Raw genomic sequence first — 26,712 nt, forward strand, 5'->3', positions numbered from 1 at the left:
TTGTTCAGCTTCAAAATTTCAATCTCAAGCCGCCTTGCCCACTCTGCAGCCAAAATGCAAGTGGCAAAGTGTAACCACTCGGGTATTAAATTCACTTTTCTTTCCTTTCGTCGTCATCCCGACACAAAATCTCAATCGCCTAATCGCACAGCCCTACCTAGTGTGTAGTTTATGTGTGTACACAGCACACAGTGTAGTGTGCATGCGTGACCTTGACCTTGAGCGCTACTCTAGATGTTGAAATAATGCTCCTGTGAGGCGGCGGCAATAATGGCGTGCACTTTGATGACATTGCGTCACAGCCAAGGTGACTGAGTGGAGGCGAAGGAGGAGGAGTTGTGCCACCCCCACCCCAGCCCCCCAAGCAGCCAGCCATCACCCCCCTTCTCACCCTGTCAATAGCGAGCCTCTTGTCTGATGTAGTCACATCAGGGCGGCACACCTGACACCGCCGCCGTGTCTTTATTTCCTGCCGCAGTCCCTCACTGGTGATTAATACGCTGACAGCGGCCGGGAGGTGAAACGCGCGCATGCGAGCGCACACCACAACAGCTACTCTTACTGAAACACACTCATCCAGCGACATCATTGGATACTCACTCGCCACCTGTGTCATACACCTCAAATACAAACTATTAATGTTGCACTTTACAAAAAAAAAAAAAGAACACTAATCATTATAGATGTTGCAGTTTCTCGAAAAGAAGGCTTTGTGTTGATGTTATACGGTCCTAAAAGGAACTTCACAAGGTCCGCGTTCAGTAAACAGAGGCAGTGTTGCACTTCTCAAAAAAGAACAAAACCCAACTGCTGGCTGAGGTTTTCCGGGCTGCTCTGACCATTAAGAGGCGCTGATGAATTATAGTCGTCGTCGATTGGACATTATTGGCAGCAGTTGAGTCGACGACGTCCTTTCCAGTCGCAGTAGACTCGTCGCAGATGTTTAACGCGCGCGCGGCGCCCTAAGTGACACTACGTCCGCCGCTGTCTGCCGGATGAGACGTTAATAAATCAAAGTGACCTCTGGCTGAAGGAACAGCCGCGTATGTAAATCCCAGAGTGATGCATTTAACGGGGAAGACCTTGGATTTAATAACAAGGAGGTGCGGCCGTTTGCTTTAATAGAAAAGACATTTTGAAGCAGCGGCAAATCATCAAGTGCCATTGATCGGATATAAAGTGCACCGGGCTTGGCAAGCTGCTACATTCCTGCCCTTCAATGACTCATGTGCACAGAATACACGGTAGTAAAAAAAGGAAAAAAAATCGGTTGCTGCACTGATTCTCCACTCTGTCAAGATTGAGGGATACACATTCAAATAATAATTCCATTCAGACCTGCCAGAGAGCGGTGAGAGTCTCTAAATTATGTACCTCTACATCTGCTACTTGATGATGTCACATGCTAAAAAAAAAAAAAGTGGTTGTGCTAATCTTGTTCGCATGTCAATGGGGATTCCAATGTAAGTTAGCATAATGCTAATCGGAAAAGACTATCACTTTGCTTGTAAACTACTTTTTGTGAGTCACATGTTCAATTGTTGCTATTGTCCTCGTATCAATGTTTTGGGATTTTTTTTTCCATGATTCTGGATGACATTCACCTTGAAATGTTTGGCATCCTTTGGCGGGCCTGCTTATATTATGTGAGGGTGCATCATGAGTGTTATGCAAAACTGCCATTGTGTCATTTGTCAAGCCAGAAAGAATAGCCGACGAGGGATGTCGCACTGCGCGGGCACCTGCAGGGCCACGCTTGTAAGTAATCAAGACACAAAGCGTGGCGACTCCTTCACTGATTTGTGTGTCAGCAGGAAGCGGCGTCGAGGGCCACGAGGTGGCCCGCTTGTGAGTAAATGTCACACGGGGGGCGGCGGGCGACGAGTAGCGGCGTCCCCTCAAGTAGCCCAGCTGCAGCTCTCACCTCTGGGTCATTAATTCTCACGCCGAGCTCGTAATTAGGACTCCTCGCGGTCACCGAGACACATTCTGCATCGGGATACATTTACCGAGCTGTCATTCTCATGACACAGGGCCGGCCGGGCCAGGATGGATCAGCCGGCGCCACACGGTATTGATGTCACCTCGCCATGGAGACTCCGCCCCGAGACACACCCTACTATGTCCATCCGACCTGAACTTAAAATCTCAGGTGGGACTTTGCCAACATCTTGCTTGCATTCAACATGCTTGAATTTTTAATTTATTTTCGAGCTGTAATTGTAATACCGCATTGCCGCCATTTGCTCACTGTTACTATACCGTACAGTGGGCGAGCACTGTACTGAATATGCCTCCATGTATGTTTACTCATTCCGAATATATTTTCAAAGGCGCAGCGAATGGTGATTGGCTCTCAAGGTCGCCTGAAAAAAAGGACAACAGGCTTTCTGGGAATTACAACAAGAGGGCCGGGATTCAATTTGAATTGCATTTATAATGGGATGCCGTTGACAATCCAATTGCTCAAGTGTCAAATATGCCGTGTAATAAGGTCGGACCTGTCAGAGTGATTAATGAATTGTCACTGGCAAAAGTAGCGGCGTCGCCGTCAGTGATTTGTACTCGCGGGCCGGGGCGGGGGCCCGGCCTCGGCCCCGACGCCGATTGCGCCGTATCCCGTCCGCCGCTCCGGACCGGTTGAGCAGGTGTGACAGGCGGATTCCTTTTCTTGTCAATGTATTAAAGGTCTTTTCCCGCAGTGACAGGCTGCTCTGCTCTGCCACCTTCTCTGCCGGGCCTTCACAAGACTCTGGGCAGCCACTGTGTCTTGACAGACCACTGTCACTTCCCATCATGCTTTCGCCTCACCCCCTCCCGCTCTCCCAGACCCACTTTCCGAGCGCCGCAATTATTTTTTTGACAAGCCATCCATCAGCTTTTACTTTAAAGCACTTTTCCGCCGATTGCCATTGTTGCTCTTCTCTGCCTTTTTATGCGCGAGTTGGCCGGGGGAGAATACGATACCGCACGCTCGCGCCTTTCTGCCATGTAAATCATTTTCGTAACCGTATTTGTTCACAATTGAGGTGGAATTTAGTGCAAGCAACATGCCCTTGTCAGGTCTAATTAACATGGCGGAGGCCCAAAATGATAGTCGAGCTCAATGCCAACTCTGCCATCAAGCAACTTTAACGTTGTCGTAACTCATAACTGTCAGCTGCAAACACTCACCCCTTTAACACTGCTCATTAAAAGGCTGAACCCTCCCCTTTTGTTTTTCTGCACGGTTGCTTTTCCATCCACAAAGCTGTGACGCGCAGTGGGGGAACAAACCTGACATTTAAACTGGCATAACTTCTCCTGTCCCTTTGTGTTAAAGGCATCGCCGCTGTTCATTGTCCTTGATACGTTCCAGCGGGTGCTAAATGAGTGAGTAACTATTCACCACTGAGTCAAAAATGGCACCAAATGGCATGTGTATGGGTTGCAAAGAAGCATTTCCAGTGCGTTTTGTTCTTAAGGAAGAAGGTTCATCCTAGAAAATAATAATCATCTTTTGGGCTCCTGGTTTGGGGTCTTGTTATGGTTTAAAGTGTTAATATTGGCACAATTCAGAGGCTACCTTTGCTGCATTTCTTCACTTTTTTCATCAGCACCCATCCTGTCCAGTAACGCACTCCTTCACGAGACAGCCATTCGATTGGAGGGATGACACGTGGCGTGACCTCACCGAGGATCAACGGACAGCTAATAGATGGAGACGCAATTCAGCGAGGACGAGACGTTTGCCGCTGCCAATACGACAAAGGCGGCGTCGGCGGCCGCCCATCGATCTCCCGCAGCCCGCGACCGAGACAGCTTCAAAATTCAGCAATAATCGTGACAAACGAGGAGCGGCACCGCGGCCAGAAAATCATCAATAAACGGCGGCGGAGACAAAATGCCAAGGTTGGAGACAAAAAGATAGTTCGGTTTTGGACTGTATTGACAAAGAAATAAGAGGCAAGTTATTAATTAGGGTTTTGGATCCCGCGGGATGTCCTCCAGTGATGGATTCTTTGCCTGCCACATTGAATGCCAAAAGCAGAAATATCGTGATGTAAGGCCGACTTTCTGATTGAAGTTGATTGTGACAACTTTTCAGCCAGTTCCTCTCATTTCACAAATGTTCTCATTGGCCCAAATACTCACAGGTGAACTCGCAAATCTTGCAGATGTTCTTCAAATTGGACGACTGTCTGACAAATCCGATTTCAAGTCTCGTTCAATGTCTTTCATGGCGCAGGGCAAACAAAGAGCAATTGGCAGCTCCCGACCACTTTTAAGACCGCGGCATGAATTCCCGTTGAATTTGGTCCGCTGTGACAGTCGGTGGCAGAAGACTGTTGAATTCCACTTGATGAATGTGAACATCCACAGCAGGAAATGGTAAATAGGTAAATATAAACGTCTTGGAATTTTTGCTATTCACGTCGGGGCTTGGTTCTGAACCCACTTTTTTTTTTTTCCTTTTCAATTTAGTCAAATGTGCCTGTTGTGGAGGCGAAGGTTCAACAGGCCAAGAGGTGAAAAAGCCAAGGCAATCATTTACCCGCCGTGTCACGCCACCGTGATGGAGTTGAATTCTGGTGCTGGACCTGCCTACCTTGGTGTGAAAAGTGGCATGTGGCTGAAGGTATGTGCACACCCCTTTGGAGGGACTCGTTCTCTCATCTCTGCTCCAAACTCGCACGCCACTAAGAACAACTCGGGTTATTAATCGTCGGCTGAGGTGCGAAGTAATTAAGCGTCGCTGGCTGAGGTGAGTTGGGGAAAGTTGGTGCCACCTCGCACACAAGTGCACTTTTTTTGAAATACCCTTCGTAACACTGCCGCACGTGCCTCATGTGGGATGACTCGTATTATTCCCGCTCACGTCAGTGGTGGGAAACACGTACAAATACTTTGTGATTGTACTGAAATAGATTTATCAGGTATCTGTCCTTGAGCACAGAGAACATTGCGGTGAAGAGAGAAAATCCACGAGTAATTGATGCTACTCTGTGGAACCCAGCCGCTGGGGGGCAGTGCCCTCCCCTGGGGGTGCACTGTTCCCCAGTGCCGGTCCCAAGCCCGGAGAAATGGGGAGGGTTGCGTCAGGAATGGCATCCGGCGTAAAACTTTTGCCAAGACGACCATGCGAGTTGGTAGGACGGTTTACAGGGGCGGATGGAAATTACTGACTCGCTGTGGCGACCCCTGACTAGGGACGTGCCGAAAGGAGAAGAAGAAGAAGAATTGATGCTACTCTGTGGAGCTGTATGCGCTTAAAGCTGCCCGTGATGTGTTTCTCAGGCGTCGCTAGCGAGCTAGCTAACTGCACCCCGCATGTGAACCACATAATCACTAACGTGAACGAAGGCAGTCAAGTTGTTAATAGTGGGCGAGGGCCGACTCACACGGATACCCAAGTGTGTCTCTGGGCACCATTTTAGCCACGCCCATGAAAAAAATCCAGAAATAGAAATCGTGAAAAACTATCGCCACAATTGAAAGCTACATAGTTGTATGTCTGAGCACATTTATTCAGCAATTACCTTTAAACCTGTAATATTAAGACACTAATCTCTAAATTGATTCTTTCAGTGCAGACATAATTTGTAATATATTTTCTTTTAACTTCTGTATATGACTTGAATCAACGCTTCTCCTTTAAAACAATCTTTTACACGAGTAGTTCCAGAGTATGAGTACTTTTGCCACCTCTAGCGTGCACACACACATACACGCACTTCCTGTGCTGTAAGGATGAAGTGCAGTTCCTGTTTTTCGGCGACCATCTGTAAGGGCAAAACTAGCCCAAGGTAAAAGCGATGACTGCAACTTGGCATAAGATGAAACGGGCATGCCGCAAAAGCCATTAATAATTCTTACATTTTGGAAACAGAGCGTACATACAGAATCTGCGCTCTTTAATCTCCTTGTGTGGAGAATAATTTCCACAAAAAAAAAAAAAAAAAAAAAAAAAAAGGTCAGCTGGTAATTTCCTCCCAGCCCGGGAATGATGGGCCAAGCTTTTCCAAGGCAGCCCATTTGTCTGTCAGGGTGGTTGATTTAGCTGCCGTCACTTGAAGCTCATGTCGGCTTGATGATACCGCTAGCTCAGGCGTGGGCAGAATTTGTCACCCGGACCTTTGACAGCGAGATAATTGCTGATGGTTAGCAGAATAATAGCATTCAGGCATCGGTGGCCACATGAAAGGAATATTTGTTGCCCGGCCGATACTTTGTTTAGCGTGAGAGAATTCACATTTTCGTCACCGAGTGACTCATGCGCTTGACATTTGGCAGACCTCCTTTACCTGACACTAAAATGTTTCAAACAAAGCTCCACTTGTCTAAAAGCATCAAAATATGTGATAAAGTCAACAAATATCGTGACGCTATGGAATCACGAGTCGTGTCGTCCATCTTTTCACTGACAAAACATCAAAGCAAAAGTTGCGTAATACGACTGCTGGCGGAATTCCGTACCGCAATATCGAATCAGAAGTTGTAATTTGGTATTATTTATAGTGACTGCAACATTTATATTGTGTCACAAGTTACATCGCGATGATAAAGAACGAGTGTGAGGAACTCCCTTCATGCGCCCTCTTGACTTGAACGTGGACAAACTCGTGATCAAAGCTGGTGTCACACTCTGGCCCCTCGTGTTGATCAAAGCCCTTCCTGCCCAAAAATAGAGGACAGTGGCACCCTGACGTCCAAATGCCCCAACTTAGTTTTTTCAGTTCTAAGCCATTGCTTGGTCATTTATTTTTATTTTTTGCTTTGCCGGTGGCAGCAAACTTCATGAGTAAAAATCAGCGTCAGTTAAAATGGCCAATGTATAAAGTGACTGCTTATTTCGGCACTACCCAGGGAAGGCATGAATACAATTCTGCACTCTTTTACTTTATTCCTTCCTCATCTTTGCATTTGGGAGATGGGGGGGGCACGCTCTGACCTTGCAGCTTTTTGCGCGTCCCATCCATCTTGAGCTGTTTAGCCGTTTCACTGAATTCACAGCGGCCAGATTAACACAATTCATCACCGCAATCATCCTCCATTCATCACCCCCCCCGCCTCCTCCTCGCCCCATGAATGTTTTGACGTCCAGTTAATTTTCTGCTGATGATTTATCAAACCATAATTACCATACTCTGAAGGAGTCATTCGTTATCTTGATGAATGATAATGACGCCAAAGTGGATTGAATTTTAAGCAAGTTCTCTCTGATGGTAACATGCGTTATTGTGAGTAATGGCTGACCAGGAAAGACATCGGGGTGGGGGGGAGCGGCAAAATTTCAAACCCCGTGTCGTGATTTTGCAAATTTCCCCATTCTAAATGATCATTTGTAAGGTCGGTGACTACAAAGCTTGCGTTTTCCCTGGCCAATTGGATTAGCAAAGGAGATTAGCACAAATGCAAAAATTGCTTCATCCAGAATCCTGACATCCGCAGTTTTATATAACATGTCACGAGGTGTATATCGATGGCAGAACGTAGCAATAATATTGCTTTGTATTGCACTATTTTTGTGTACCACCGAATAAAAAAGAAAGCTTAACCACCCACGCCGTAATGAAATACGTTGTAAAGTATTGAACAGCTTTTGCCGTATTGTTTTGCCTCAATTGAAGGTCTTCTCGTGCGCTCGCCTCGTCGAAAGTTTTTGTTTGCTCGCGCCGCGGCCCCACACGTCCCGTTTTACACATCGCATCCCGAGGAATTCGCAAGCTTATTTGGAAGAGGGCGGGGGCGGCGGGCTGCGCATTAAACGTCTCAGCACCCACAAGCCCTCTGTGGCCTTGTCAGCTGTGATGTGCAGCCATTTGCCGTGAGATGTGCGGCTTAATCCGGCCTTCCCAAGGTCGCCGGCTGGTAATTGATGTTGCTTATTCATCTGTTTCCTGTGTCTGTTCTCTTGCCCTTTACATGCCGCCCTCTTTGTTTGGCTAAATTATTTGAAGATTCTCTTCTCCACACAAACCAGAGGTACCCCCAAACTCAATGTGTGCCCTTCCTTGCAGGAGGTTGACCCCAGACGACACTCTGGCGGTCGCCGACAAAGGCTTGCCTTTCACCCCTCTTGCCCATGTAACAATGGAGACAGAAAGTGAATGAGACTTAAAGTCACACAGTGGACTTTGTACGCAATGATCACAAAAATGTGCCCAATTCGGAAGTAACACAAGAAGCTAAAAAAAAAAAAACCCCGAATCCTTAATCCCAGATTGACACGGCTTTGAAGTGACAATCTTCTCGGACCACCGGCTCATTGCACAAGAAAGACCACCTCGTACGTAACGGAAGGGGCTTGGGGGGACGGGGCGGCTAATGGGGAAGTTTAAAGGCACTTTTAACTTTGAAGGGAAAATTTGATCAGCAATTAGACATTCCTGAACCGGTTTCACACAGAGATCAGTCAGAATTGTCCAGTTCGATGCGGGTTTTGGGAGTCTTGTCATCATGTCTGTCTCTCGAAAAAGATTCGATCAACACCATTCCGTGTCGGCGCCATATGTCCAAAATAGCAACACGAAAAAGGGTCGCTCAAGTCTTACAGTCAGGTGTACAAGGGTGAAGAACGGCACCGTGTGTGTCGTGTCGGTGGTATTAGTCCTGAGTGGGGATTACGCGCCACCACTTGGGCCGTTATCCTCACGGGTCCCATTATCGGCCTCCTTATTAGTTTTTGACGCAGCGCAAGGAAAACGCGAGCACCTCCTGTCTTTCTGATCTCTCACGCGCTGACAAATCCCTTCTAGCCTGCCGACCGTTCTCCGCTAAGGTAATTAGCGCTAATTAAAAGGGTTCCAGCTGCCTCATGTGCGTTTTTTTTTTTTTTTGGGGGGGGGGGGGGTGAGCAACACATTGTCCTAACAGGTGCACGCGCTGTGTTTAGCGCCGACCAGCATGTCACTCACATTCCTCGCCGCTTGTTCACAGTCAGAAGATCAAGGAGATTTGGACTTTTGTTGTTTACAAAAGGAGTGAAACTTATTACCGGTGGAAAGCCGTGAAAAGACTTTTAGAGGGCGGGGGTGGCTTGGCTTGTCCCAGACAATGAAATTTAGGGAGTATTGAAGTCGGTAGTGTATTTCTATATCGCGGGTTGTAACCGTTGCAATGACGAGAGCGTTACTGTCAACTCTGTCCAAACCATTTTTGGCGTTCTTTCCGACTTGCGAATGTTGACTTGGTCCCAAACTCCCCCCCAATTACGAGGGTTTCCTGTTTTGAGGTTACGTCGACACTTTTCTGTCCGGTATCCGCAAGTGCTCATGCGACTATTAGGTAAAGCTGTCAGGCAACAAGTGAAAAGTCATGACTACACAAGCCAGAGGGTGCGTGAGTTTGGCTGTCACAAGTCATCAAGTCAGCCCGACGGTGACGGTGTGCGCCGCGCGGGACTTTTATGTGCAGCCGGGTCAAATCCAGCTTAAAGTCGCTCCCCCCCTCCCGCTTTCACATCCAATTCGGCGTCACATTCTTACCTACCGGCAACCTTTGCCGAGCTCCGGTCATTAATCAAAGTGGAGTGCTTGTCCTGACCTCAGCCCCCCGCCGCCCACTCTCCCACCCACCCAAACAGCCCCACGCCCCCTCCCCACTGCTTCACTTTGAAGTGCTCTGTCCTCTGCGGCATGAGGAAATCATTTGCTGCCCGATTCAATGAGCCGTCAGTCCGGCCCGGCCACCTAATGACATGTGAGAATATTAACCTCCTGCCACCAAGAGTGCAGCTTTCTCTGGGAAGCGCTCCATTATTCATCCCGGTTCACACGACGCCTCCACTTGTAGTCATGTTCGCAACAGCGGAGACCTTTTTACCTTACCGTAGGCCTGCTAGTAAACAAACCCTTGTGTGTCAATTGAACATCGGGCGCATTGTGCGACGTGTCAGTCAAAAAGATGATATCCGAAGTCAAGTTTTTAGCACGGAAGGGAGATGGGATGCCAGCATCAATTTCTGTTTAAACAGGCAAGTCGGTCCCAAACCACATGGAATAAAAATTCTAACTTGATTTGAGATACAAGCGAGCGTGGTCGCGGAACGAATTCCACTCCCGCGCGAAGGCACTCGTGTATTTGTCGAAGCCGTCGTACTCGCTGGCATCCCCGGCGAGCTCGCTCCTTGTCATACGCAGTCGCCGAGACGTCCGGAGTGACGCGGCGCGCCATCCGGACTGACAAGTGACGAAAAAGCGTTTTGGCATGTAACGTGGCCGGCGGGTCGGCCCGGGCGCCCTGCGGTCGCGGGTTGAGGACATCCGACCTGAAGTGCGTGCAAACTAACGGGCGACGTGACGGACAGCCGGGCAGACGAGCTCCAAGTGTTTGGCCTGTTGTCGGCGGGAGTTTATCAGTAGGCCCCATCTGCATATGCGCTCGTCTATCGATCCATCCGTCTCTGTCGGCTCGCCTCGCGTCAGCCGAGCCGTCGCTTGTGGTTTACTCAGCCTGCGGCCGCCGCCATTTGTGAGCCGTTCACCTTGGCGGAGGGGGTGGGTGGGCTCTTATTTATTGGCGCTGGCAAGAGTGGCTTGAAAGTACGGACATCACATTTATATTCATATTTACATTTAGATGTCACATTTTAACACGCCTCGTAAGTTGATGTGACTTTGACCATATTTGGACGTGGGGGCAGGGGTCGTCTTTGGTGGTGTGCCACAATATTTTTCGAACGTGAACTGTATGCCTGGCTGAGTACATGTTGGGAAGCGCTGGTGTGCGTCACTGGGCCTTTGTTCACGAACTGACGCCGTGTTAATCAGGCCTGCTTTGCAGCTTTCGGCCCCGCCGGGACCGACGTAGCGTTTTGCTTTCAACGCCGCGACTTAATTGCAACACGGGGCCCTTGTCCCTCCTGATCGGGCCGGCCGGCCGAGCCGACGCGCTCTTGATTAGAGGAGCCGAGACCGTGCGGCCAGGTGAGGGAGGATAAAGAAGCCTCTTCATTTCTCTGGGGTCCAAGGTCCTGAGGGATGGGAGCAAACAAGATTGTACCTGTGACGGAGGGAGAGACAAGTTCCCCAAGTCATTAGTGGACACACACGTTTACACGTGCACACACAGCTCAGTGCTTATCAATTTCTCTGACGGGTAGGGCAAAGATTTGATATGAATCTGGCTCACCAAGCATCTCTGCATCCATAGTCCTGTCATAATTTAAAAAGAAAAAAAAATTGTCCAAATAAATAGGGAGAATTTGACGTACTTTTGCTTTTAGTACTATCATTTGTTCATTGTAATATTTTTACTTTTTTTTTTTTAATTCATCCGTCCCATTAATTAATTGGTTGATGTCGTTATTATAAATAGTGAAGTAACAATCTTAGTTAGCTAATAGCTAATAGGCTGCCTCTAGTGTCAGCTCGGTCAAAGCAATCCTTCAACATGAGTGCACATTCACGTAGGAAAATTGTGCAAAGGATAGCGCGACGCTAATGCGACGAACATCACAGTTCGCCCAATCAATGTTACGCGGACGCCATACGTGTAAATCACGCCGGTAATGGCGGCTTTGTTGCTGTATATGGTCGTGGCGCTTTAAGGCTAGCTCCCACTGTGGTGAATTTAGCTGATTAAATCAGCGGGTGCACACAGCGGCTGTGACACCAAAACAATTAATAATCTTAACCCCACACCCCCCACCCCGCCCCTACGCCAGTGCACTGCCGCTCCCTTTTAAGCAGGCCGCTAATAACGACCCGAGTAAAATACGAAAACCTGACTCAGAAAAGTGAAAAGGAATTAGCATGTAAGCTCATAGCTGCGGTAATAATAAACGTAGCGCATGTCCTCAAATGTTGACCTTTGCTCTTTACAATCTTTTCATGATGGTTGTTAAAAAATAAGCGTAACACGACATCCGGGTGGCAGAAACTTAACACTTTAAAATACTTGGCCAATGAAGATGATTCTGTTTCGGAATTTGTGAGGAGCAATTCAATCTATGTGGAGAAAGGTACATTATCAAATGAGCTTTTTAGTTGAAAATTGAGTCTTGGGCGTGGGGGTGTTAACCTGCTTGGTCATGTTCAGAGCTGAGGTCCGAAAGTCAATACTGGGGGTAAATGACACAGAAGGATGATGGATGACAAGTTGAATTTGCGTCCAGGGACTGAAGGTGAATGTTGACAGAGGTATTTATCTTGAGGAAAGGGGTCGGGGTCAGATGAGGCGAGGCAGGCCGGTGCCTCGAGGCGCGAGGACGTTGACAAATTTTTCTAGCGCTGGGGCCGTTTTCTTTGTTTTAGAGCCCAAGTGACCCCCCATCGCTCAGGCTGCCACAGCGCGGATCCTCCGTCGCCTAAACTACGGAATCATTTTTTTAAAAGCCCTTTTGAACCGGCTTCTGGGTCCGCTTGTTTTGTTTTTGAAACCAGCCAACTATGCACCGAGCAACTCACCTTCTGGATGTCGATTTTTGTCCTCCTGCTGTCGTTAACCTAAGATGCCGCCCAAGTTTTGGCTTGTTCAAAAGTAGTACAGTTGAACCCGTTTCTTGCGAAAGGTATAAATAATAAAAAATTAAAAAAATACATTACACCCCCCCACCTCACATACGTATTTTAAATTTGAATGCCAACATAATTAGAAATGAGTAGTGCTGTCTGGTTCTTTCGGAGACAACTTGAACACTTCAAAAGGAAATGACGCTAATTAATATTGATGATTGCCGACCATTTGCATGTAAGTGCCATGCGTCTGTCGTCTCATTTTCTAATTAGTAGCACATCGGCGCTTGATGCCATGTGCAAACACTCATTTGTTTTCACGCTTCTGGAACAAGTTTTGCGAGCCCGTGTGACGGGAGAACCACTTAACCGCGTGTCATCCATCATGTTGTCAATGCGTTAATGTTTTGAACCCACACGAGCTTGGCGCGGGGCAAAGCAGTTTGGCCGCCTTTGTGACAGCCCGATGTTTGAAATCGCTCGCCATTTGTGTGTTTGCAAAGTGTGTTTTGGGTCGATTATGATAGTTATGAAGTTGGAAATCAAAAACTTCGACACTGTGTTCACATTTTAACTGTACAATCTGTTAGCTAACTGTAGCTAACGTTGCTGGGTGTTACCGGTGGTAGTGAGAGAGCGATATGACGTGTCTAAGTGGGGGGGACCTTAAACCGAAGGTAGTGGGATAGCTACTGCAAGTCTTTGTGGAGGTGCTACTTGGTGTCAAAAGTTTGAGAAGTGCAGTTTTCAGGATGCCAGGTTCGATCCACTCAACGTGCTCCCCCTTGTGTCCGTGAACAAGCGCAAGGCATTAATATGCTTTCAGACAAGCTTTTATTGACTTGAAGCAAAGCGTTGCCCCCCCGCCCCACCCAACCTCCCTAAGTGGCGTTTTTAACAATGCGGCCGCCGCGATGAATCATTTAGCGTCCAGGAGTACCTTAAAGGAATCGTTTGCTGCGGGAGTTGTTTGATTCCGGCGAACTGACAGCATGGCAGGCTGATGGAATATATTTATGATCATGATGTCACGTTGTTGCGCGTCGAGCTGAAAAGGAGCCTTTGTTTTGTGGGTATGAGCAGGTCAGTCATTGTTAGGCCCAAGCGAAGAATAACCCACAGAAAGGTGTTTCCTGTCTTTTGGGCCGTGTTTACACGTGTGTCATGAACCCCATTGTGGAAGAGAGCCCAGCCCGCAAAGTAACGTGGAATTTGTGACGCGCGTCTATTACGAGAAGACCCCACCCCACCCCCCCAAAACAAATCGCCTTAAGAAAGGCAGAGACAGTTAGAAGCTTGCCAAACATCAGATGGTGGACGTCACAGCAAATCCAGATGCTTTTGCGCTTTTGCTCAAGCGTCACGCTTGAAACTGTCTTGAGTTGGAGGCGAAGTCACGAAGGACCCACAAAAGCAAGACAGCATTATGTTGCGCCTTCCTCAGAAGATAAATACAGTCCTTGTTTTACAGTTTTCGAAGTGCTGATGTTTACTCAGAAAAAAAAACGACTGGCACTTCACTTTCCTAATAGGAAAACAAGACAAACTAATGATGCTCTGATTCCTAAGAAAAACACTCAATTGATTTGACAATTTCTTAAACAAAAGAAAAAAACAGTTTTGTTCACTAAAAAGTCAAGCCTGTTCCTGCGTGTGCCGTCACTAAATGTCCTCACAATTGACGACAAGCTGTTCTCGTGGCACATTTCAAAAGTGTGTTTGAAATCGCCATCAATGAAGCGTGTCAAAACAAACATTGGCGACACTCGGCGTGTTTGACTGCCTGTCGGTCCGAGCGAGCGCATGTTTGGGAATCAGATTTGCGTCGGCAGCCGAACAATGCCTCCTTGAGCTCCACCTGCCAGCTGTGAAGTCTTTCATCCGCGTGCGTGACCTCCAGCCGGCCCCTCTGTTGAAAGCAGCCGGCGGTCGGCTCCTCCGTCTTTGTGGCGGCTCTTTGATGCTTGACCGAAACGCTGCTGTTTGAGGCCACGCCCCCCCTGACGTCATCGCAATGCCGTTTCCGCTTGTTGTTGGCCAAGATCGCAGCTGTTGGCCTTCTCTGTGTGAAATCTCAAAATCTGGTGTGAGGAACAGGCTTTAGCACTCAAGGCCACCAAGTTGCTTACGTTTTACTCAGATCAGCCTTTTATTTATTTATTTTTTTTAATAATAACTCAATATATTTGGCATTTCATTTTTTTTCCATAACTCAGTCATTTTAATTTGAATTTTTTTAAATTATACGTATTCATTAATTCCCAGGAACTTTCCAACTCTCGCATTAGTCGTAAAAGTGTAACCCGGCTGAACTCTTTTGCTAACCAATACGGCAGCACCCACTAGCGATCCCTGTAAAAGTGTAACCCGTCTGAACTCTTGCTAACCAATACGGCAGCACCCACTAGCGATCCCTCATTTTGTTTTTGATGCAAAAGTCGTCAATAACGTGCAGTTGTGCTGATCACACCGCTGACAGCGTGTGGAGAGGTCATTGCTCCCCATGAACAACAGCAAGGGCAATTATAGTGACGAGACGGGCCGGTCGGGAGGCACTGGCGTTGGAGTGCGCCTCGTAAAGCACGCCGTTAAAGTTTAAAGCCAGCGCCATCGCTCATAATTGCAGCGGGAAATGGATTCATGAGCAGCATGTGACGACTAATCAACAGGAAGATGTTGCGACATGTCGTTGCTTTTATTATGTCCGCGCCACCAGATTAAGCACGTTTGCTTTGCTGACAATGTTGCATGTTGTTAACCTTACATACATATTTAACCGCAATTAAAAAAACAAACATTTTTGTTTTTTCACCCTACGAAAGACAGCAACAACTCACAGTCACACTCCACTCAGTAATTTGCACAAAGATTTTCATTTTTTCACCCTCTGAAAGACAACAACAACTCACAGTCACACTCCACTCAGTAATTTGCATGGTATTTGTGATAAAAAGTTTGGGTGTTAGCAATTAAAATGACAGCGCTCAATTTCACTTTGCACTTGCCTCTGCCAGCACCGAATGTCGCAAACTGCGTCGTTAACTTCTCACGCTAACCCCTCACTAGCCATGTGCTCATCTGTGATCGAGTCCTGCATTTCATTTTACATGAAGTTAGCGCTTGACTTCATTTTACACTTTGGAGCGCTAAGCACGGAATCGTAGACTGTTTCATGGGCTTCTTGCGCTAGCCTCTTGCTAAGCATATGCACATCACTTGTGATTTTTTTTGCAAAGTGAGCGCTAAATGAAGCGGTTGGGGCGCACTCATACTTTGAAGTGTCTTTGTTCAGTGTGTTTTTTTTTTTTCCCCTCACTCCGCATATGCACATCACTTGTGATTTTTTTGCAAAGTGAGAGCTAAATGCAGCGGTTGGGGCGCACTCATACTTTGAAGTGTCTTTGTTCAGTGTTTTTTTTTTTTCCTCCCCTCACTCCCGACACATCAGTACTTTTCAGGACCATTACGAAAAAGAAAATAAATTGTTCCCAGCTACTTGGAGTGCCGTCATGGTGACATCTGCCCCGTGATAAATTCCTCCTTCATTAGCTCGGGGTATGGGATTACCCGCGGAGAGGACATTAATCACCGCTTTCTGTGGCAGCCCTCGAATGCGCCGCTTGAGAAAAAAAGAAAAACTTTTTCCTGACGCGTCACTCTTCTTTCAAGGCGAGCTGCAATCAATCATGTTGATTGGCAGCACTGTGAGCTTACACTGTTTATAAAATGTGTCATGAATGATCAGGTTAGCCAACTACTGTTGTTTGGGTGGGGGGGTGAGGGGGTGATGTGCAGCCATATGCGAAGGACTCATGGCATTCAGTGTTCAAACTGGCCGTAATATTATAGTGCTTACATTTTTTCAGCACAGTGCATTTGTGACGTAGAGTTCAGTTGTATTTCACTTGTAATTTTTTTTTCCAACTGTTGGCTTTCAAATATTTCGGGTTTTTTTTACCCTCGATGCCCTTCCTGATTCAACCCCCCCAAAAATTGTCTCATAAAACATAACATACTACAGTGTGTTTTTGCAGATGTACATGAGTCCACCTAAATCAACCAGTTTCACTTAAGTGACCAAATATGGTTGCGTTAAAGTGAGCAAATTCAGGTACACCTGATATGGTTTGGTTCACCTTAAGTGACCAAGTATGATTACACTAAATATGATTTCATTTAATATGGTTCCACTGAACCAAATAGGAGTCCACCTGATATATTAAATAGTGTTGCACTTAGGTGACCAAACGTGGTTCCACTTAATGTCGCCACGAAAGTGACCACTTAAATATGGCCCGGTGTGGAGACATTCTGTTCATTTACAGCCATGCACTGTAGTAGTAGGATTTTTTTTTTTTTTTTTTTTAGCTTGTCATCTATAGGATGGATGCTCTTTCAATTCATCTTCAGGGTTTTTTTTTGTCTGCCCCTGTGGTGTGACCTTGGAATAATGCCATCTCAATGACATTCTGTCAGCGCCTAATGAGAGCCGAATTAAAATTTCAGCAGTTCCTACACATAAAGCACTCGTACATCAATTTAATGCGGACACTTTGGTAATTGTGCTCCTGAAGGTGCTCATTCAGCACCCGCTCCCACCTGGAGTTATAATTACACCCTTTTACTTTGTCTTCGGTACTATATCAGAACCTCCAAGTTCTTAAAAAAAAAAAGAAAAGAAAAAAAAAACGTGTTCAATTAAAAGCGTGTGTACTGTTCACACTTCATGGCACGTCTGTTTGATTTCATTTCACTTATGCATATGCTATGCGAGCTATGTATACAGTAAAGAAAGACTGCTACGTTAGCTTGTGATGCTAGCCTTTAGCTAGTCCTGTACTTGCCACTTGTGGTTAAAATTGCAAAGTGTTATTCTATTACGTGACATTAGCGCTCAATTCATTTTTATATCAGGCAATCTTTTGTAACTAATCCACCATCTCGTGTCCACTTGTAGGTGATGCTCGACTAATCGCCGGAGGCTGTAAGATGCTCTCAACATCACAGTAGTCATACACCATTGGCCAGCGACGAAGATTGATACTTCCGAAGTGTAGCGAGATGAAAGCAAAATATAACCATGAAGCTAAACGTTGCATTCAAAAGCTCATAAAAGAGATTTATTTACGCGATGAGATCATCCTCTGCGGGTGCGGCGCCGCGGTGGGAATTCTTTCACAACGCTCATGTAACGTCATTAATTTGCACCCATTTTTAACTCTTCCGCACTGTTGTTGTTATTTCCTCTCCTAAAATTTGTCAAGAGTGAAAAGCTTGAGCAGACACTTGGTGCATGATGCAATTGTTTCAAAATGTTTTGGGTTTTTTTTTCTTTCTTTCAATTAAAACTTGTGACTGTATTTTTAGGCTTTGATGTTGAATGACTCACGCGGCAGTGGATTGTTTGCCAACGTTGCTCTTCATCCTGCGTATCCCAGATAAGCTTGTAAGTACTTTTTTCTTTTATCGCACATTGCGCGGGCAGCAGTGTCATATTTTCTGTTTTACACACATACAAAAAAAAGGAGCTGTCATTGGAATGGATGGAAAGAATTTTTTGCTCCGTTCATGTGTTGTACTTAAAGAATTAATATTTATTCATGTCGTAGCCATTTTTGTTTTGTGTTTTATCGATACATATTGTAGGGTGATGCCTCTCCATCATTGTGACTCATTTAATTATTTTGTTTCATTGCACAGTTCCCATATGTTGGTATAAACTAAATGACACTAAATGACTACTTTCAAAATGACAGGACGTTTGCAAACTACCCCAAGTTATGGCTCCCCTTAGGGACCCCAGTTTGAGAACTACAGCTTTAAAGAGTCCCTTAAATACGAGTCAGCCAACACCAGCTTCAGTTCTTCCCCTCTTTTCCTTAAAAGAGGTCTTTGTGCCTGTAGGGCCCCCATCAGTTACCTGCTGACAGGCCGAGCATGACTGATGCGCCGCCCGAGGGCCCCGCCCCCGACCCCCACCCCGCCCCACAGCCACCCACCTCCATGCTTTACTTTGTCAGGCAGCTCATCATTTATACATCTTATCGGAAACAAAAGGCAGAGCACCGCTGCGTGGAAATTAAAAGAAAGACTTGTGTCTGGACGCCTGAAGTCACATGATCCCACCGGGCAACATGAGCCGCCCCGCCCCGCTCCGCAGAGCCCTTTCGTCTGCCCACACCTCCGCCGCGTGAGTGTTGGACGCGGTCCTGGCACTGTGAGGCCCGCCTCTTGGTCTCAGGTGACAAAGACATGAAACACAGTGCTGTCGACACATGCTGACGTCTGTTCCTCTTGTTCTTCAACTTTTTACACCAAGTACTACCATCATGACCAACATAAATTTTTGTGTGTGTGTGTGTCGAAGTATGTTGATCATTTGGAGGACTGGTGCATTCATCGCTGCTTCATCTTTAATTTCCGAAAAAAAGATTGCGGTGACGTGTTCTTAACAGGTTGAAATGATTAACTCTGCACTGTCGTTGCGAACGGTAATCCATCTTTCACAGTCGCACCGGACCAAATTTCACCGACGCGTCACGCCATCTCATTTGATTTGCGGCGTTACAAAATGTTAATAAAGTTTTGCTTGGCGCGCACGGCAAGCGCAGAACTTGAACCCGCTGGCAGGATATGAAGGAGTGATCCTTTGAGCCAAGATGAAAATAAAAAGTCAGCGGGAGGCCCAGCGGCACTCATGTTTGACTTTGCTTTTCGTATCGTATCAATCATTCGACGCTGACGGCACAACTGTAAGTCTTAATTTGAGTAAAAACACATGTTCTTGGCAGCGTCGGTAGAATGCGGTGAGAAACGGCAAGACGACAGGCCGAGGGAGCTCCCTGTCACGTAAACAACGGACGGACTAGCACAACATTGGCAACTGGAGTGTAAATTGAGCGACTACTGCTAACCGGAACCTAAAACGATGACAAAAGTAGATGAGTCCAGTTTTGTACCCTCTGGATAAGGAGGAGAAACCGAGTGGATGTGTTTTGTGCCGACGCCACCGTCCGTTGTCGTTTTCGCGTTTAATCTGCAGACGGCTCATTATACCCCCGCCGCTTCCTCGTTCAACAATCGCGCTGAGAAACGAGCGGATGCTTGAACTCGTCAGACTGTTCTCCGTATCTCTTGATTCTTTTGGGCCTCCTGGATCGTCAGCATCATAATCATCTTCATCGTCATCCTCCTCCTCGGCCCGAGAGAGCGCGCAGGGGCTTTGTTCTCATTCGGGGATGTTTGGCAGCGCGCTGATAGATATGATTATCCTTAATGTCGGCGCGTCGCCGCATCCTCGATAACAGATTGTCTCCGTAGAATTCATCCTGCTTATCTGCTCTCGTTAGGCCCTCTGCACTGGGATGGGGGGGAGTTTCTTTTTTGCTTTGTTCATCAGGATGAGAGATGCGTTTCTTTACCACGAAGAGATAAGCGGCGCAGTGCTGGCTGGAAATTTGCACTCCGCGATCCGCTGGTCCAGTCCAGAGGTCTCCTCGCTTCGGGCCGTTCCGTTCCTACGATGGCGACGTGACCACTTCGGCGTGTGCCAAAAGTAGATATGCGGTGAACCCTCACGCCGTTGCCATCTTGTGGCAGCTGGGTGCCAAGAAACTATGTTGAAGTGCGGGGTGGAACTTCATTAAGTCTTAGCCGCAGTCTTGTGCCACTTTGGGTGGGCGTCACGTCAGTCGCCATTTCCCCCGTTTTCTTAACTGCTCCGCCTTGGTCAAATGACATCCAAGGGTTTGTTCACGATGAAATAAGTCTGTCGAAAATGGATGTCTGAATATTGTGCCGTTGTCGCAGCGCAGCGCAGGGAGTTGAGCGCATTCCGTTCAGCGCAACGCTCTGCAGCCGCCCAGAGCAGCTCAAGGGCTGAGGGCTGTCTGTATGTGCAGATTAGAGCCAGCTGATGAGGCATGTGGAAGCTCGGAGGGGGGGTCAAGCTTGGGAATGCCAGCTGCCAAACGGCTCACCTGGCACAACACTCGTCTCTCAGCACCCACTGTCCCACTCCGCAAAGCCCCCTTCAGCATCAGGATGGCTGAAGAGTTCCTATCCTGTGACGGGATGCGAGATAAGTCGTATCTCTGGAAACCCTCCACAGGTGTACCAGCCCCCGAGACACTTTTCTGCACTCGCGCCGCCTTTAGTGGGCATGCAGACGCTAGAAGACATTTTCATTTTAGTTTTACCCCCCACATGCAGATTGTCTGTCCTGTCCATTTAGGCTGCCTGCTTACCTCCAAGGCCTCGTTTCAAAGTGTCGCTCAGGCATCCGTCAGACCGTTCTGAAAGCGCGCACAATAGCTTTAGAACCGCAAGTGCTCATATCGCCATACAACTGGCTCGGCTTTGAAGGCAAAATAGGCAAAAATTCCTCTTCTTTTCAAGTGATGCCAAGCTATTCTCACAGTTTTTATCAGGCCAAGCCTAACTTCCCCCCCACCTACCCTCCCGACCCACCCCGCCTTGCCCCCTCTCTCCGCTAATCACATGTTGTGAACACAAGACCAACAAAGGCGGCATTGTTTCACGTTTATCTGTGTTTAAGCGACTCCGACGTTAGAGATGGCTGATTGTTGGAAAAGAGCTCAAAACGTTGGTCCTACCTGAGAGAATGTTTTTAGGTGCTGGATGATGCAAACAGAATGCTTTGTCGTCATCGTCCCCCCAAATGTGGTTGTGACATAGCTTTGGCAAAAAAAAATACTGTTTCAAAATTGTCTCAATCTCTGTGTAAATGTTTCCACTGTGATACCAACAGAAATGTGTCGTCATTATATTTAATGGCGCCAAAATGGCGGACTGGCTGTGCCTTTCGCGGCATGGCCTCCTAAGACTTTTTTTGTGGGTCTACTCATTTCTAAATTCCCCGTTGCTCAGTCCAACTGCTATCAGGGGCTGAATTACCGTTGCATCATATTTTCTCCCGTTGCATCATATTTTTAGTTAGATTGTGCAAGTGTGCCTAATATAGTGACCAGTGCGCGCGATGGTTCGAAAGGGAAACGATTGGCCGAGGACTAAAAAGTCTAAAGGGAGTTATTTCCACTTTGTGTTTGCACGAGGGACTTGCATGGCCTTGCCCGTGGGTGGCCGCCTTAATAATGTGGCAAGATGAATTGCGGACAAGCTGCCGTATTATGAGGGTCTTGGCCATGGGGGGGCGGAGAGGGGTTTGGGGGTGGGGGGCGTCCAGATCTGGCCTGTGATCTGTGAGGCCAAGAGGAAATGAGTCAAGGCAGGCTGGAGCGGCCTTTTCAAAGTGTGCACCTAAGGAAATGAAAGAGCTTATTGAAATGAGCGGCCAGCAAGCGCTTGCCATTCTTGAGAGGCCAGCCGTTAAGATTCCTTGTAAAAGCTAAAGAAGACGTGATTGTTGATTTCATTTGATTTTTTTCTTTCTTCCCCCCCCTTCCATTTCAGTGACTCCAAGCTGGCAAAAATGGTTGTACTCTCCAGAGGGAAGGAGTCTTCCGCCACCTGTTGGATTCTTTTCGCATTGCAGCACAAACTCTGCAAACAAGTTGGGCTCACCTATTGGCAAGGTTTTCTTCATTTGAACCAAATGGAACTTCTGTTTGATTCAATATTTGTATGGAGGTAAAGTTTTGGGTGGGTGTCCTCCAACCCCCAAAAAAGTAGCGAAGGTGCATTCACTAACAAAAGATGACAACTCTGCGCCTTGCCGAGCTTATTGACGACATTCTCGTGACCGCGGTTGGTATACTTCTTCCCGTGGCCGCCGCCGCCTCCTCCTCCTCATCGCCTTTCTCATCGTAGCTCAGCTGCGTCGCTGTCGCGCCGCCAAGCACGAAATGCGCCGTGAGCTGTGTATCATGTCCCATTCTAATTAGCTTTGTCAGGCCCGAGCCCCGCCGCCGCCACGCAGATCATGCTTTCGCTTAGCACTGCCACAACTTCCCCATTTTGTCCAAGAGCCACACTCCCTTACCTCCAGATGCAATTTGAATATCTTCCATGGCCAACACTTGCATCTCAAATCATCTCTCCACATTGAAACGAATGGCAATGCCGTTAATCCATTCCAGTCAATAACAAAAAAATCCCAAATGGTGTCACTCATATTCTGAAAGTGAGCTACAATTATAGTAGTCCTTTTTTTGCCGGGGATAAAGAATACACGTCTGGCAATATTATGTTATCTGTCTCGATGATTTCACGCATGCACTTGTGTTTCAATCGACATTGCCCCAAGTGTTGTAACAGTGACTTCCGATGCTATTTGTTAGCTATGACGTTTCTCATTCGGCGTTAGCATTAGCGCGCAGACTTTTGTGGTTTTTAAATCGATAATTCTCTTTGTTTTATGTTTATTTTGACAGTAAACCACAACTGGGAGTGGTATCCAAAAATAGACAAATAAAAGCGCAGGTCATTCAGAAGAATAAAGGTCAACAATTAGGCTGGCTCATCCGCATCCAAATGTATATTTTGAAGCCACCGTTAGTTCGGACTGTTGGAAGCCCGCCCGGGTCCCCGCGATTACTTTGATCTCGTCTCGTCTCCCGGTGCTTCATCAGCGAGCACCTGAGGGCCTCCGTCTCTCGAACCCTGATTGGAAGTGGCAAGGAGATGAGGAGGAAGAGCGAAGGCGGGAATAAAAAAGAACAAGGGAATAAAAATAAGTGCGGCGGGCGGGCTCGAGCCGAGCGGGGCCCATCAACACCGATGAGCGTTAGCGTGTGTCACTGCCAGACAAGTGTCAAATCACTCAGGCCGCTGCCTCATTTGACTGGAGCGCATCAATCAGCCGGGCCCGATGCCGGGCGACGGGCCGGCATCGGGCTTCACCTCTGGCTCCCTCATTAGCTTGCGTCAGTGTTAGTGAAACCTCCGCCTGTCAGGGTGCTTGGCCACGCTCTTCCCGCACGCACTTTGAGGGGGTTTTGTTTGTTACTTTCACGTCGCCGTCGCCATGTTTTGAGTATTTGAGGTGACCCCGGAGAATCAAGCCAGCATCCAAATGGATGCGATTCACCGAAGGGAAAACATCAGCTCAATTTAGTTTCGGACTGAACAAAATGGAAATGCGCCCAATTTGTCAAAGTAAAAAATAGCAAAGCGATACCCCGTGCAAAGTAAAAAAAAAAACTCATGCGTGCTTTGTTTTCATTCATTGATGGAAAAATGGTGGGGGAATTTGATGGAAAACTTACAAATTCCCATATTCAAATACCTGTGAGGAGCTAACAAGCTATCCATGTTAAGCGTGTCACATTTTGGACGTTAATACAAGGAGACAGCTCGTCGCACTCCAGTGTTCAGATCACCTCGAGTCGTTCTCGTATCGGAAGAAATGAGCACACTTCCCCGGCGAGGTGACCAAACGCACGTTGACTCTGGCTTGTCCGCAGGCAGGCTGGCCCGGGTCCCGGCGCCGTGACACAACGGGCCTGCTGGTCACGACGAGAGGGAAGTGTGGACGGGAAACCGTCGACGGGGCTGTCGAGTTGGCTGAGCGTCACGCGCCGCAAGTTGGAAGATGCCGGCCACTAATACGGCACCAGTGTCTCTCGTCCTCGCCTCTGCTACCTGTCACCGCGCCCTTTTCGTCATGTTTGGAAACAACAGGCGTAAGTTAGCAAAATAGAATAGCTAGCCTCTGAGCTCATGTCAGCTAGACAGCATCCAAAGAAGACAGCTATTTCATTAATCCCAGCAACGGAAATCTCAGTTTATAACCGTGGCGTCTATTCTTTATCCTCTGCGCAGAATAAACAATCTGGCCATACTGAGAAGATGGAGAGAGGAGCCAGAACAGCGCTGTTCGACTCTGCATGACAAGATCTTACTGCCCCCAGGTGGTTGAGGTGCAGAACAATGTCCATTGAAAAATGTGGCAAAAACGTTTGCTCTCATGCTTTACAAGGGTCCACCGGCACGGGACCTGACGATCACCGGCTCACGCAGCCCGTCATTTCCACTTTGGAACGGGTGGCATGCGCAGGCTGACGTGACTGCCTTTGAGCAGCGCCGCTTCGCCACTGACTTGCAGCTGCAGCCGCCACTTGCCACGCTGCATTCCTCCTCCTCTTCCTCCTCCTCCTCATGACAGTAAGAGCACCTTGATGGATTGCCTTGCCAAAAGTGCTGATCACAGGGGGTTCAAAGTTCACGTCAGGTGAACGACTGCAATCACCCCAGAGCCAGCCGACCATAACATTGCTGACTGTTGCTTCATTATTCATTGTAATACATCACATTATTTTTCATTTGTTCATGTCGTGTGTTCCATTCGATCAAAATAGTTGTTGGGGTTTTTTTGTTAGTTTTTCCTCATAGTTCTCATACTTTAAATCTTCCCTCCACTTGTCAAGCTCGAGACTGTGGCCCATTTCCAGAGTGCATCCCGTTAGATGATCGGCTCTAATTTGAGCCGGCTCGTTAGCTTCGTTGGCTAATGCGACGGCTTGATTGTTGTACGCGTATCCCGCCGCACGCCCCGATCAAGCGCATCGCCGTGCCGAAAAAGAGCAGACATGTAAAAGTTTGTGACATGTGTCAGGGCGGCATGGAGACGATGTCGCTGATGTCGGTGGAGCTGACAGGCGCAGATGGCTTTGGGACATTGCAGGTTTGGTACATGTCAACTTGCATCGCCGTCACCCGCTGGAAGCTGTGTAAATATGTCAGCGCTGTCGTTTAAAAAAAGCACCATTTGGATTGCTTTGTTTTAAGTACGCATTGGCATAGGAGTGGCCCAAGTTGTTTTTGGACATAACGCTTTTTTAACCTGAAATGTGAGTGAAAATTTGATATTCATGTTCTAGTAGATGGTGGCAGCCAACCTGACAACAAGCAGCGTTTGGGCAGGTGAATGTTTTTAACTCCCGCCCCCACTAATTCTCGAAGGAAACATAAAACAAAGACAATTATACATTACGTATTTTAAAAAAAACCTTTGCCATAGGAATGCCTGCTAGCTTACTGCTAAAAAACAAAAGGAAACCAAATCCACATCCAGTGTTGGAGTAGTCGATGTGTTGTGCTGCCCTCTAGTGGCCAAGGGATGCACACCAGTTACATCATGCCTGTTGTAGCAATGCATGTTTAATTCTTTACATTCAATTTAATAATAATCTGACTGTGTTTTTAAGAGCAAAAAAATGATAGAGTCCTACTTTTTAAATTATTATTTTTTGCTGGTGTCTCCGGTAAGGGCCTGGAACGTGGAAGCCTTTTAGATGTTCTTTGAAGTTTGCGTGTGACTTACAAGCGTATAGCTTACCTCCAAATATGCCCAAGTTAAATCAAAATGATGCCGTGACGTTGTGGAGCCCACGCCGCCAGCTTGCCGCGTAAACATCTGAAAGGCGTCTTGTGCGCGACCCCGAAAGGGTCAAGCCCCAGTCTCGCGTGTGCGCACCCGGACAACGCGGCAACGGCTGAAGGTCATGTCGGCGTCTTGGTGCATAATGCATGAATGCGTGAGCCTCGGACATCTAACACGCAGACATTTGACTCGAGTAAATCACGGCGCACCCTGGCATTTCTATGAACCTCCGTGTGCCGCAGACACCCACATGAATCAAGTGGAAATAATGCGCCGCAGACTGTAAATCACGTTGCAAGGCGAGGGATCCTCCAATTTGTACTCGGCATAGAAACCAACAAGAAGGAAAACGCGACGTTTCATTTCATTTACGCCGCGCCACTTGAAAGCGTGCGCGGCCTAATAGTGTCATGTCCCAGCCGCCCCGTCTGCGAAATGAAATGCTTGAGAATACAATACATATGCGTTTATTTCACTGAAATACAAAAATAAATAAATAAATAAATAAATAGGTGAGCCCCTTCTGTTGGCTTTCTTGTGGATACGAAAGGAGGAGGGGGGGGGGTTGGGGGGCTTCAGGTTTTTGCAATAATATACAGGCAAGTTCCAATTTTGAGTTTGTAAGTATGGCCCAAAACCAAAACGTGAACACGCTTGACAGATGCGGATGATGGTTCTGCCAGTGGTCCTTTTAAGACTTTTTGCGAGCTTGCTAACAAATACATTCCCGAGCTGCGCCGATGGGAGGAAAAACATTCTCGAAGCCTCTTTTCGCAGCAGTGGGCCCCTCCGGAGGTCCTCATTCGGCTGAAGCACCCAGCTGGCACGCCGCTGACACACGTTGGCCGAATGGGTGCGACAGATGGAACATGGAAGAAGCACATGCAGGATTATGATAGAGCTCTTTTTTTGTTTTGCAGTGTGGAAAGGAGCGAGGGCCGGGGCTTGCGTCGGGCAATTTCCGGGGGAAGC

General features: G+C 47.4%; 2 long non-coding RNA genes across 2 annotated transcripts; both read left to right on the forward strand.

The window, feature by feature from the left end:
• Positions 1 to 1,589: 1,589 nt before the first annotated feature.
• On the forward strand, positions 1,590 to 4,373 carry LOC109513429 (uncharacterized). Its single transcript, XR_002167768.1, has 4 exons — positions 1,590 to 2,152; positions 3,323 to 3,372; positions 3,597 to 3,891; positions 4,229 to 4,373. It is a non-coding gene; the product is annotated as an uncharacterized LOC109513429 (long non-coding RNA).
• A 95-nt stretch (positions 4,374 to 4,468) lies between these two features.
• Positions 4,469 to 25,355, forward strand: LOC109513427 (uncharacterized). The gene is made up of 5 exons (XR_002167764.1): positions 4,469 to 4,618; positions 17,805 to 17,883; positions 21,870 to 21,991; positions 23,822 to 24,040; positions 24,180 to 25,355. It is a non-coding gene; the product is annotated as an uncharacterized LOC109513427 (long non-coding RNA).
• Positions 25,356 to 26,712: the final 1,357 nt, after the last annotated feature.

This window comes from Hippocampus comes, unplaced genomic scaffold (assembly GCF_001891065.2).
Source record: "Hippocampus comes isolate QL1 unplaced genomic scaffold, H_comes_QL1_v1.1 scaffold116, whole genome shotgun sequence".
Lineage (NCBI taxonomy): Eukaryota > Metazoa > Chordata > Actinopteri > Syngnathiformes > Syngnathidae > Hippocampus > Hippocampus comes.